The sequence below is a fragment of the Myotis yumanensis genome, unplaced genomic scaffold (assembly GCF_028538775.1).
Source record: "Myotis yumanensis isolate MYYU_CA2020_CCGP unplaced genomic scaffold, mMyoYum1.0.hap1 SCAF_17, whole genome shotgun sequence".
Taxonomy (NCBI): Eukaryota; Metazoa; Chordata; class Mammalia; order Chiroptera; family Vespertilionidae; genus Myotis; species Myotis yumanensis.
The window spans coordinates 10997868-11010479 of record NW_027223768.1 but is presented as its reverse complement, the minus strand read 5'-3'; the positions used below and the strand labels follow the sequence as shown (position 1 = coordinate 11010479).

The 12612-nt window shown below is 44.3% G+C and overlaps 1 protein-coding gene across 8 annotated transcripts in view; it reads left to right on the top strand.

Annotated features, from left to right (window-relative positions):
* Window positions 1–12612, top strand: part of HAO2 (hydroxyacid oxidase 2) — a 156675-nt gene that overhangs the window by 44716 nt on the left and 99347 nt on the right. For 7 of the 8 annotated variants that reach the window (XM_070397037.1, XM_070397038.1, XM_070397032.1 and 4 more), the window contains one exon: window positions 8670–8854. The exons of the other annotated variant lie outside the window; for it this stretch is intronic. The gene's annotated coding sequence lies outside the window, so the exon portion shown is untranslated. The remainder of the gene's footprint in view (window positions 1–8669; window positions 8855–12612) is intronic. 8 annotated transcript variants of the gene reach the window in all.

The window sequence follows — 12612 nt, the reverse complement described above, 5'->3', positions numbered from 1 at the left end:
GAACTAGAGCCTGAGAAGAGAAGAGGCAGGTGGAGTGCTGAATGATGTCCCCTTGAGGTATAGAGTTGTGGGCCATGGCCAGGGGTGCAGCTCCCACAATTTGCTAAAGAAGCTTAAACAGGCAGCCCCAGGCCCTAGGAGGGAGGAATATCATTACCATGACATGCATGTGGAAACAATGTTTTTGAGCTTTTGCACATTTTCCTGAACTTCTCATCTGATACCTTATAGGAGGCTATCTTATTCCATGCGCTAATATTTATGGAGGCAAGAGGTAAACTTAATCCATCATCAACTGCTAGGAGAGTATTACCACTTTAAATATAATCTTATTGAGCTCCCTGCACCTTTCCATTGCCATTTCCTTTTTAGTCAGTGTCAATTAGTTCTCCATTGCTGGTTTTAGTTTTCTACTTGATAAGCAAAGGTTTTGAATCCATCTTGATTAAAGCAGCGAGGCCCCAACTCCATCCTGCCAGCTTCCTTTGAAGTTCATGTAAACTCTATATTCAGATCAGCTGCCCAGGGCATAGAGAAAGATGAGCTATGAGCTGTGACAACACGAGGGCACCAGGCCAGATGCTTCAAGGCAGTCAGCTCCTTCTGTGAATAGAATCACTGGAGTTTCATCCCTCTGGAATGGTTTAGGTGTGGCTGCAGGGGAAAAACACACGAAACAGAAAATGAAAAAATGATTTCTCAGATCTCTTCCAAGCACTGATTTTCCAAATTAGGATTATTTGTTAAAGCTATTTGGTGGCCGGCTTTCCAATGCTCCAGATTGCCCAGAAATCAGGATTCTTCCAAGATGTCCCATTTGGTAAATTGGAGGGTTGGTTCAATACAGAGCAAGTCAGAGAAGGAAGCATGGGATATTGTTAAACATACATTATGGTGTTTTCTCATAATTGTGCAACAACCACTTTGTCTTTCTGCCCTCTTACAAGACTGTCTTGTCTTTTTCTCGAGTCTCTTGTGGTTCTCTTTATTCTTCCTCTCTCTCTCTCTCTCCCTCTCCATCTCTCCCTCTCACCAATAATTTCCCTTCGTTGCCTCTTCCTCTTCCAATTATTTTGCCTCTTTACACATCTTTTGAAATGGAAGTCATGGTTCTGATACTAATACATTTTAAATCAGCCGCTTTGCCTCTTTTAGGGGAGAGTTCTTCATCTCTAAAATAGAATGATCTTTAAATTGTCCTCAGATACTAAAATTCTATGATTTTTTTGAAATAAAATTTTGTTCCAAGAACCCAGCTTTCTTCTCAACCCCCTAAAATCTGTGGAAATTGACTATATCATGGCTGAAAAGCCAAGTGATGACTTAATATCCTTTTCTTTCTCTTTGGGAACCCCTTACCCCTGCATCAATATTAGAACGTCAGACACCATCTCTGACACTCCCATGCTCCCGCACATCATCCCAGAGGCCTGAGAGCAGTGGTGGTGTGCCTCTGCAGCGGCAGCCTCGGGCATCTCATCAGCATCAGAAGCTCAGGAAAAAGAAGGATAAAGAAGATGAAAAATTTGGAAAACACCATTTTTAAAAATGAGAATTTTTTTGTGGTGCTGAATTCCCAAAGATTATTATATGTAGTTCGGATTGGGTGCCCTACTTTCTATGCCATTTATTTTTAAGTTATTTCCCAGATAGGATATCTAAGAGAGCCCCCTTGCTGCAAAAGAATGATTTTTATTTGTCATACGGTACATGCTAGCAATCCTGGCATTTGATCATTTTCATATAAACATGCAGAGATACCTATAAATTATTGGACTTATCCCAGTTTGAGTTTCCAACTATGTACTGCAGTGATTACAGCTGTTCTTACTTTAGCCCCAGAAGATATTTTGGTCCATGTATACGGTTGATTAGTCATTTAGACCGTGGACTACATTTATTACATTGTTTGGGGGTGGGGAACATAATAGATATTCACTGGAGGCACCAAGAATCCAAATATAAGCCAACAGTTTTTCAAACTGGTGGAGGCCCCCTAACCTGAACAACAACCCCAAATAGCAACGGACCATCAGTCACCCTGGGCCACCCCACACTTTGAGATGACTTTGGGAGAACCTGAGTCCTCCTCCAGGGTATTTAAATGGAAGAGAGCAAGAGGCCAGGAAAGCTAACAGCCTCACTTTCTAAAACCTGGGCTCTGTCCAGCAGATCTGGGGCTTGTCAGTGGGGAGGGGACACCGGGCCTTTATAATAGCATTGTAGGAATCTTGGCAGTAAAGACTAAACTGAGCTTTCTCACTCAACCCCTCCACCCCACCCCTTACTCATCCCCACCACAGGTCTCACTGCTTAGCCCAGGCTCAGCTCAGATTCCCTCATGTTGGGCTCTAGCCTGGTGCCAACATCTGGGCCAACCTGCAGGGGGCGCACTAAAGCAGCTGCTGCCTGTTACAGCTCTTTTCCTGAAGTATTTGGAGACATTATTTCACTATTATTTATAATTATCCATGTGGTTTATTCAGATAACACCTTAGTTTTAGGCACTTGTCTCTCCCCCCCCGCCCACAGAATTTGTAAATGTTTTATTTCATTTGTTATTTATGCCTCGCAGTCACCAAGCAAGGTTCTCTATATAGAGGGGTGACATGATTTCACTAAGTTTAGGTGGGAATAGTGGTAAAGACTAGATTCAAAGTCAAGCATCTGAATTCCTAGACCTTTCTGAAAAGGTTCTTTACAATGAGGATGATAATAAACAGAAAACACTTCTGCTATTGCTTTTATTTTCATTTTCCTCTTTAAAATTTTGACATATTTTATTTATGTCAGTTCCCCTGAGATCAGTTTTCATGAAACTCTAGTACTTTACTGGCTGTCCTCCATACTCAAACAATGTTGGGTAGGCTCTCCAGTCTTGTTCTGATTTATTCAGCAGATGGAGAGTTATTATCAATATTTCTTCAGAGTTTGAGGGGGTATTTTTGGATGATAAAGTTAGTTTCCATTTATCATTATTTTATCCCCAGCACTAGCTTTGAGGGGCTCTGATTTTTGCTGTATAAATATGAGCCATGACTGCCGGGCCGGTGTGGCTCAGTGGTTGAGCATTGACCCATGAACAAAGAGGTCACTGGTTCTATTCCCAATCAGGGCACATGCCCGGGTTGCAGGCTCCATTCCCAGTTGAGGTGTGGGGGGTGGGGAGGGAGGGCGTGCAGGAGGCACCTGGTCAGTTTTCTCTCTCATCGATGTCTCTCTCTCCCTCTCCCTTCCTTTCATCTAAAATCAATTTAAAAAATTTCTAAAAAATATGAACCTTGAGGTCACACTCAACTTGGTCTGTTTTCAAAGCCAGAAGAACAGGGGCTGTTGGCAGGTTGGTGGAAATTTCACTTAAGGGGAAACCAGCATTGACCCAGATTTTTATTCGTACCTCCTTAGACCATAGAAAACATTGAGTAATTCGAGATCAAGGCTCTTGTTCTCACCCATGCAGAAAATGAGACTCAGAGAAGTCAGTAGACCTACCTGAGTCACACAGCCCCTTAGTGGCAGTGCTGGAAACAGACATCAGCCATTTGTTCTGGGTCTGAGGCGGGGTCTGTGAAACCAGAGCCTCTCACAGGCAAGAACAGGCTACACCTGGAGAGTGCTCGGGGAGATTCCCGATGATTGATTCAGCTCAGCTTAACAAACACTCCCTGAGGCCACTACAGGGAAAACCAGCGTGGCATCAGGTGGAACCCCACGGGCTCCGCAGGCTGGCTGAGCAAGGCCCTCCTTTCTCAGTGCTGTGCTGAGGGGCCTCCTGGGATAGCACTGTGTCTGCATTGAAAAATCCCCTCTGAGGACTAGAATCCTTTATTTGGATGGATGAAACCCCGGCCTTTTCTTTATTTCCTGTGGTAACAGAAAGGAAGGCCATGGAGCAGCTTTCCTACCAAACCACAGGAAGATTAAAGGGCTAAGGAGAAGGAACGCATTTTGGAAGTCAGAGAGCTCTTGGGCCCAGAGAGGAGCCTTCTCATTATTAATGGTGGCTCTGCCACAGCTGTGGCTTGGAAATGGGGAAGACGTGAGGCGGGAGAGACCCATGTGTGGGTTTGTATTGCGCTGACCGCAGGCGTGTGCTTTGGACACCGTGCCCCACCGACAGTCAGAGGGGGCCGAGTCCTCGCTGCCAACGTCTGACAGTCCCTGCTGGCCACCTTCTCCCCCTCCTCTCCGAGTCAGTGAGCCGTGGGGGAGGAGCTGCAATTGCTAAGAATAGCCGTGGTCTCTGGGACTTGCTCTTTCTGAGGAATCAATGGAATTAGAAATGAGATATTAGCTCTAATCAGTCGCATATGTTGGGTGCTTAGCCCTAGAAGAAGAATTTCTGAGTGCGGCTCCTCACCCACTGGGGGAGATGCGTCCACACCTGTGGGTCTGGCAGGCCCTCCTTCTGTCCTCCAGAGGGTCCTGGACAAAAGGACCCCTTCGTGTGTGCTGTCAGTCTGTCATCCGGCCTGATCTGAAGTGGCCAGACTTCTGACTAAGCATCCCCTATGTGGCTTTTCAACAAGTGTCGAAGAATTTCAAGGCACACATAGACCCAGCCTGAGCCAAGAAGTGAGGGCTGAGGGAGAATTCCACACCCCTCCCTTTGTCCTGTTGCTTTTGTGTTTGAGGGAATTCGGCATACTGTGAGAGGATGGGTCTTTTGTTTTATTTAACTTTGTATCTTATACAAATTTAACCTCTGAATAACTTGCAAGAATAGCCCATTGAACTCTCCTGTGTGCCCTTCATGTGGATGCACAATTGGTCAGCAGTTTTCACTGAGCATATCAGTTTCTCCATATGGTCCCCTGGCCACCTCTATCAGAATCACCCCCAGAGCCCTGGCTCAGTTGGTTGGAGTGTCCTTCCTTGCATCAAAGGGTTACGAGTTCGATTTCTGGTCTGGGTGTATACCCAGGTTGTGGGTTCAGTCCCTATTTGGGCATATGGCAAGCAACTGACCAATGTTTCTCACATCTATGTTTTTAACTCTCTCCCTTTCTCTCTCTCTAAAATCAATAAAAACAGATCCTCAGATAAATCACCCCAAACCTCTTCACACAGGACCTTGGGACAGCCTGGGGCGCCACCTCTCTCTGCACAGGCCCAGGCAGTGTTGATATGCTGATAGCTCGGAATTGCCCTCCAGTGAGCCTCACGCCAGGTCACGTGTCTATGAATTTGCCCCTTAGTTCTTTGTGTTACCAAATCCACCAGCTCCAATGAGTGGTCAAAATACTGTGCCAGTGAATACTGTTTCTTTAGCCCCGGGGTTATACCTTCAAGAAGTAAACAAGGAGAATCAACCCATTTAGTTACTATGCATGACCCTTATTTACAGACCTGCAATGAAAATAAAATCTCATGCTAAGCTGCTTGCCAACTTTTTAATATTTAAGCTTAATTTATGTTTCACATTGAACGTTTATTTTGTAGCCCTGGGCCTGCGCTTCACTAGAAATGACCTCTGTGAATCCTTTGTGTGCGGGTGATGGGTGTGAATGCATACACACACACACACAAAACACTAGTAGAACTTTTCAGTGTCAACATCTGAGTATTCCAAAGGGAGCAGAGAACAAAGTGAATTTTCTGAAGAGATTCGAAGTCCAGCGTCTAATCCAGGGATCCTCAAACTACGGCCCTCGGGCCACATGCAAATACAAATATTGTATTTGTTCCCATTTTGTTTTTTTACTTCAAAATAAGATATGTGCAGTGTGCATAGGAATTTGTTCATAGTTTTTTTTTAAACTATAGTCCGGCCCTCCAACGGTCTGAGGGACAGTGAACTGGCCCCCTGTTTAAAAAGTTTGAGGACCCCTGGTCTAATCTATAGTTGTTTATATTTTAGGGTCTGCATTATGTCAATTAAAACAAGCAGACTTAAGCAAACAGGGGTGGGTGAAATGGACAAGGATGGGGCTGGGTGGTCAGGGAGCAAACAGCAGCCCAGGTGTCAGCACATTAAAGTCATGGTCAGGCATGAGCCGTGGCCAGGTAAGAGATTGCAGCCCGTCCCCACATGCTTCTTCAGATCGCTGAGTGTTTCTCAGGCATATTCGCATCCCCCACAATGCCATGCACACAACTGCACAGGACACGTGCTCGTTGTTTGCTAAATTCTCATGAGAGTGCCATCCCTCAGCTTCAACACCACTGGCACAGATTCAGGGCTGAGAAAGGGCCGGAAGACCTGTGACCCTGCCCCTGGGGCCCACATTTAGGTCTCCAGTGGCTTCCACTGCTCACAGCCACCAAGATGCACAACCTCAGGAACCATGTCCACTTACATAGCACAGAGTGTGAGTGCCGACCCAGAGCTGGGCACCTGACAGCTCTGCATCCATGATGCCCCTGGGAGGACCGTGTGGCTGCTACAGCTCAGCCAATGGGATCCTGGTGGTTTACACTGACACTCCCACTGGTCGCTCGATCACAAATGCTACTCTTCTCCAGTTTGTGCTGCTTTCTCAGGGAAACCTAGGGCCCATTTGCCTTTAGGGAATTCACCCTCCTCTTCCTCCCCAATACCTTTTATTCTCAGCATTCCTAACCCTGTTCTCTAAGCAATTCATGAATGCCCAGGGGATCTGGGACCCTTACAGTTGAAGACATTTTTACTTTATCGAGGTTCTAATGAAAGGCCTTAGAGTTATGGCTCTCGGAGAAATGCGGGATAAATATGATATTTTGGGCACACACTTTTTCAATTATGGGCAGCTCAAACCTGGTATTGCTCCTCATCCATCTCAATCTGAAGGCTGGTGGGGAGGCTGATCCTAACATCTTTGCACACTTAATCTCAAACCCCACTCATGCAGCTTCTAAATTTTTTAAGATTAATCAAACCTAAATCTTGCAAAGTGCACATTCTGATTTATATAGGTTTTGGCAAACAGGCACACCGAATAAAAACCCGCTTAGTTGGAAATGACAGCATCAGGGGAATGAGGGCGGGAGAATAGTGCCAGGTTGCCCTCTGTTCTGATGAGCCAGTGGCAGCTCCCGGACCTCGGTGAAAGGACTGTACACTTGGCGTCATGTTAAGGCGGGAGCCTCTAGGTAACATGGCAAGGACCGGTGGGGTTTTTCATCCTTAGATTTATTTTTGAACTCTGATTCCCATGAAGGAAAACTCTAGAAAGTGCAGTCTCAGAGGAAATGGCACCAGGCTGGGCAGGGATTCGATTACAGGGGCTGGCGGCACAGGGCGGGAAGCTGGAGTGAGCTCTGACTCAGGAGCTCATTTCTAGAAAGATGACCAATGTCTAGGGCTCAAGGGGGCCAGTGAATTCAGACTTGCTTGAAGCCATTTCTATCCAAGAAGGTCCAACATAATGAATCGATATGGCAGCAATCAATAGAGGATAGTAACATATAGTCATGCGGACTGAAGGGTCCCAGGTTGGATTCCGGTCAAGGGCATGTACCTTGGTTGCAGGCACATCCCCAGTGGGAGATGTGCAGGAGGCAGCTGATCGATGTTTCTCTCTCATCGATGTTTCTAACTCTCTATCTCTCTCCCTTCCTCTCTGTAAAAAAATCAATAAAATATATTTTTTTAAAAAAATAAAAAATATATATAAAAACTAGCACCCAGGAAAATATTTTTAAAAATAAATGTCTGGTTTGTGTTATTCTGGCATATGTTAGTCTACATTTTTGAAGGTCTTTTGTAATACAAGACTAGATTTTCTCAACCCATCACACGCACTGGAAATGTTTCCTGGGAGGACAGAGAAATTGTGTGCCTTTGTATGTAGCGGGCAGCAGGAGTTCAGAGCACAGTTTAACCTGGCGGGCCAGGTGTCTGGCCGGCTTTTGCAGAGTTCATTGCTCTCTGAGAAATAAGATTAACATACAGGAAATTGCAAGGACCCATATAAGCCAGATGGTGAGCGCCATAGGGATTCAGAGGAATGAGTGATAAATGAGGTTCATGGTCACAGGGAAAGGCATAAAAGACCCAAGGACAAATAGGAGACACTGGCAGGGGAAGGAGGAGAGTGACAGATCGGAGAGGCAGAGTGCTCATGGGCCTGGAGAAGTGGTCTCCAGCAGACGGAAGACAGAGTAGGGAGAGAGAGAAAAGAAAAGGGGGTGTTTTCATTTGTAATCTTTCACTTTATCCAGAAGACCCACTGGAGATTTAGAACGAAATCAAATGACTTCTGAGGCTTCAGTTCCACTGAAGGACAACGTTAAGTTAACCAAATTATTTCACTGAGTGTTCAAGTGTGGCCATTAAGTCTAGGTTAGTAAAACCAAGCGGCTCGGCCTAGAATTTGGTTGAGGTTGGCCAACTTTTTGCTTTTATCTCCTGAAATATCCGTGTTGCTCTCTCTTTAACAGCAGTAGCAGCCGCAATAATACCAATGATAAGTACACTCTTACTCCATGTGCCGGGCCCTGTTTTAAGCTCATTCGATGTATTAATTCATTTAATCCTCATGCCAACCTGATGAAGTAGGTACAAATAGCATTCCCTTTACAGACAAGGAAACCAGGGCACAGACAGTTTCTGCTTTGCACAGACTCTACCATCGCAGCCTCTCATAAGTTACAGTCGGGTGATTCCAGTGCACGATAATGGCAGGGCTCAGGGCTCACAGGTGCTTTGTTTGGTTTTGCTTTCAATTATTATTATCACCTGTTCTTAGGTACCTTCAGTCATCTGGGAGTAAATATTTGAAGCTGGTGCCTGGTCAGGCAGCGCTTCCTTCCTGGCGTGGTTGGGGATTTGGGGTGGTGAGCTGCAAGCTGCCCACCTTTCTGCACTGGACTTTGCATTCCACACTTGGAATTGGCTCCACTGGGTGCTGTTTACCTGGGCACACTCTACAAGGTAAGGCTTCACACTTTACAATTCACTTCATGTAATTGTATCAGATCGTTAAAGACTTTTAGTTTCTTGAATTTCATTGTGTGTTGACGAGGAGCAAAGCATGGTAAGTGCTGTCAGGAATACAATGATGAATAAGAAAAGGACTCTGACCTCATTTATAATGCTCTGGGGTAGGCATAGCAAGTAACACGGGGTAGGCATTGCATTTTAACACGAAGCCAAGCAAAACAGTAGAGTGTCCGAGCTGGGCTTGGTTCTGTTCTTCCCTAGTCCCAGGACTTACACGCTGTGTGATTTTAGGCAAGTCACTTAACTGCACTGAGCTCAATTTGCTAATTTGTACAATAGAAAGAATAAGAATTTATCCAATAGGCTTGTCTTGATGATTAAATTAAATATTTTGATAAATGCATTATAGAAATGCTGAGAAGTGCTATGCAAATATTAATTACTATATTTCAACTATAATCAATGCTCCAATAGAAATGTTATGAGTTAAGGAAGGAAAATGGAAACCAGTGGGAGTATCTATTAACTCTGGCTGTAGAGAGTTCACTCTTCCTGTTTAGTCCTGTTCCAGTCACCTTTCCCTTTCCCTTTTGGAATATAGAGCTTCCATGGTTGAAAATCTCCTGTAGAGAACTACAGTGGGGCCTTGACTTACGCGTTTAATTCGTTCTGAGACCGAGCTCGTTAAGGAGCTCCTTAACTCAAATTACTCTATCAACTCAATGCAAAAAATCGGCGGAGAGACAGCTGGTATCTCAAAAAACTCGTTAGTTGGGACACTGGTAAGTCAAGGCCCCACTGTAATGGGAAACCCTGGGAAGGAAAGGCAGGAGCTGGGATGAAGAGAACGGAAGGTAGTTGTTTGTGAATGATTGGCAGAGTTATTTCCAATCACAAAAATACCACAATCCAGGTATTACTCTAGAAATGTCCTAAATAAAGCAAAGCATGGAAGTATACCTGCTCTTTGGTGAGAAAAATGAACCACAAGGATTATTCCTAATTATTCCCTTCCTTTAATCATGTCTGACCCCCAACCATAAAATTATTTTCATTGCTACTTCATAACTGTAATTTTGCTACTGTTATGAATCGTAATGTAAATATCTGATATGCAGGATGTATTTTCATTGTTACAAATTGAACATAATTAAAGCATAGTGATTAATCACAAAAACAATATGTAATTATATATGTGTTTTCTGATGGTCTTAGGCGACCCCTGTGAAAGGGTCGTTCGACCCCCAAAGGGGTCGCGACCCACAGTTTGAGAACCGCTGATTTAAAGCCAACTGATGTGTCAGCCCATTTTGAAAGAACAATTTTAAAAATGAAACACCATAATTTCATATTAAATCAGTGAGTGGGACAATACTGACCTAGTGGAAATGTCGTTTTGAAGCGTTCAGGCCAAGCAGAAGGTTTGCTGTTATAATGCCTGATGTTTATCAGGTCCTTTAGATGTTTATTTCATTTATTCCTCACAATAACCCTATAGATAGGTCTTATTATTATCTCCATTATAATTCACTCGTGGTGGGAAATGCTTATAATGGAATAGTAACCCCGAGTGGCTTTGTGGGTAGAAGAAGGTATGAGCCTTTGATGAATCCGTATTTCTTGGGACTTTACTTGGGGAGCAACTGACTCTTTTCCATATTTGGGTTTCAAAATAAAATCTCTAAACTAGATAAAGATTAAAGTGGAGTGATTCGGCATTTCAAGTAATCAGTGTCTGAGAAACAGAAAAGTCAGCTTCATCAGAAATACTTAGGAGAGGAGGCACTGGGGCAGGTGGGCCTGGTTTGGAGGGTGTCAACATGCGGGTGAGCATGGAGGTGGGGAGCAGGGAGTAGAGGATGCCTCCACATTCCTCCATCGACTGCAAATTGCTTTGTAAGGGAGGATTCCCCACTCAGGATCAATAAGCAGTTCTCAGCTGTATTCTGTTTAAAGCACATAAAAGTATGGAAGCAATCATACCGTGGGGGAGTTTCCATGGGCCTGGAGGTGTGCTGGGGTGGAAGAATGAAGGCTGCCCTAGAGAGCTCAAGAGTGAGGAAGGGAAACAGCTGTGAGCATCTCTGGAAGGAAGAAACCCGTAATATACACACACTGGGTGGAAGAGAAGGAGCCGGGAGACGGGCAGCAGAAAACAGCACATTTCCATTCATTTTACTTTGAAAACGTAATAGTCTTGTTTAAAAGAAATCAGGAATGGGTTCACACTGTATGAAAATTTGTTTTCAACAAATGAGTAAACAGTTCGGCTTTAACTTAAAAAATATGATTCCACCTTTACCTTTTACTGTCTCATCCATGTGGGCTTGGCAGTACATTGTAGATTGACAGTAAAGTTTAATACTATTGTCACTGAATTTAATGTGTCTACTGGTAGGATCCAATGAAACTGAGCACACTGATCCAAAAATGGGAATATGGTATATGTATTGCTCTTCCTTTTGTGTGGGCTGGAGATTTGTTGGTCTGTAAAGCAACCAAGATAACAGGAACATATGTTGGGAAACTAAATTAAAAGAAAGGTGGATAGGGGAGAGGTAACTACTACCAACCGTGCTGTGCATCGCCTTAATCTTTCTGAGTCTTTGTTTCCTCGTCTGATAAATGAGGGTAATACCCATCTCATGGGCTTGTTGTGAAGTCAGATTAAACAAGTGCATATAACAGGACTTGCCTTACGGTACTAGATACCGAGCAAATAAATGTTGGCCCACTTTCTCTGACAGACCCTCAGGTCCCACCATGTTCTCTGAAGAAGCATCTGTTGACTGTCATGTAGGAATGCACTTCATGTCATCTAAGGCAAATGGGGAGTGGGTAATTGGGTCAAAGTTGCCTCTTCCTCCAACCTCAAGAGACAGTAGTTAAGTTAGGAGGATGGATATTTTGTGTTGCTTGCTGTGTCAGAGAGTTGTTGGCTGTGGAAAGTTGGGGGCCGGGAGGGATGGCTCTTTAGGTGTCTCTGTTAATCATACACTAGGTTGTTTCCAGCAGCTGAAACAACTCCATTTTCTGGCATGGTTTACTTACTGCTGGCCTAGTATGAGACAGCCTTGGAGAGCTTCCCCAAAGAAACTCAGTAGTAGGTGGTGTCCACTCTTCTTGGATATCATGGTAGGCACTTTCAAATGCAGGACCCCATTTGCTCCTCAGATCTACCCTGGGCAGTAATCTCCACTCTAGGGAAGGAAAGACTACAACTGAGAGAGGCTAATTTGCCTGTAGACTTATTATAATCAGTGCCTGTGTTCTGAGACTATAGAGAAATATTGGGCCAGTGGAAGGGGAAGGAAAGAAGAAAAAGAACCAAATCTGTTGGTATTGACTTAAGGTCCTCATTGCTTCTGCTGTGTACTTCTCTGCAGTGTGCTTGGACAACCTCTGGAGGTATCCAGCACACATGGAGTCTCTCCAGCCACCCCATAGCACATCCCCGGGGTTTCTGCTCAGGAGATAAGCCCCTGTGCAGACAGCTACTCACAAAAGGGGCTGTTTCAGAAATTAACTTTTCATTGATGAGTTTCATTTCATTGCCAAACAGACATGCCTAGGTTAGCCATACATGCTTCTCCAGGGAGGGGCCACGTTGTGGGATGATTTATAGGTATGCTGTTACTCTATATTGCTACTAGTGTCCCGGTGCACGGATTTGTGCACATTGAAAGGAAATTAATTAGAAGAAATATTTTAATATCGCTATTCGCATCTTGCTAATGAAAAGAAAATAG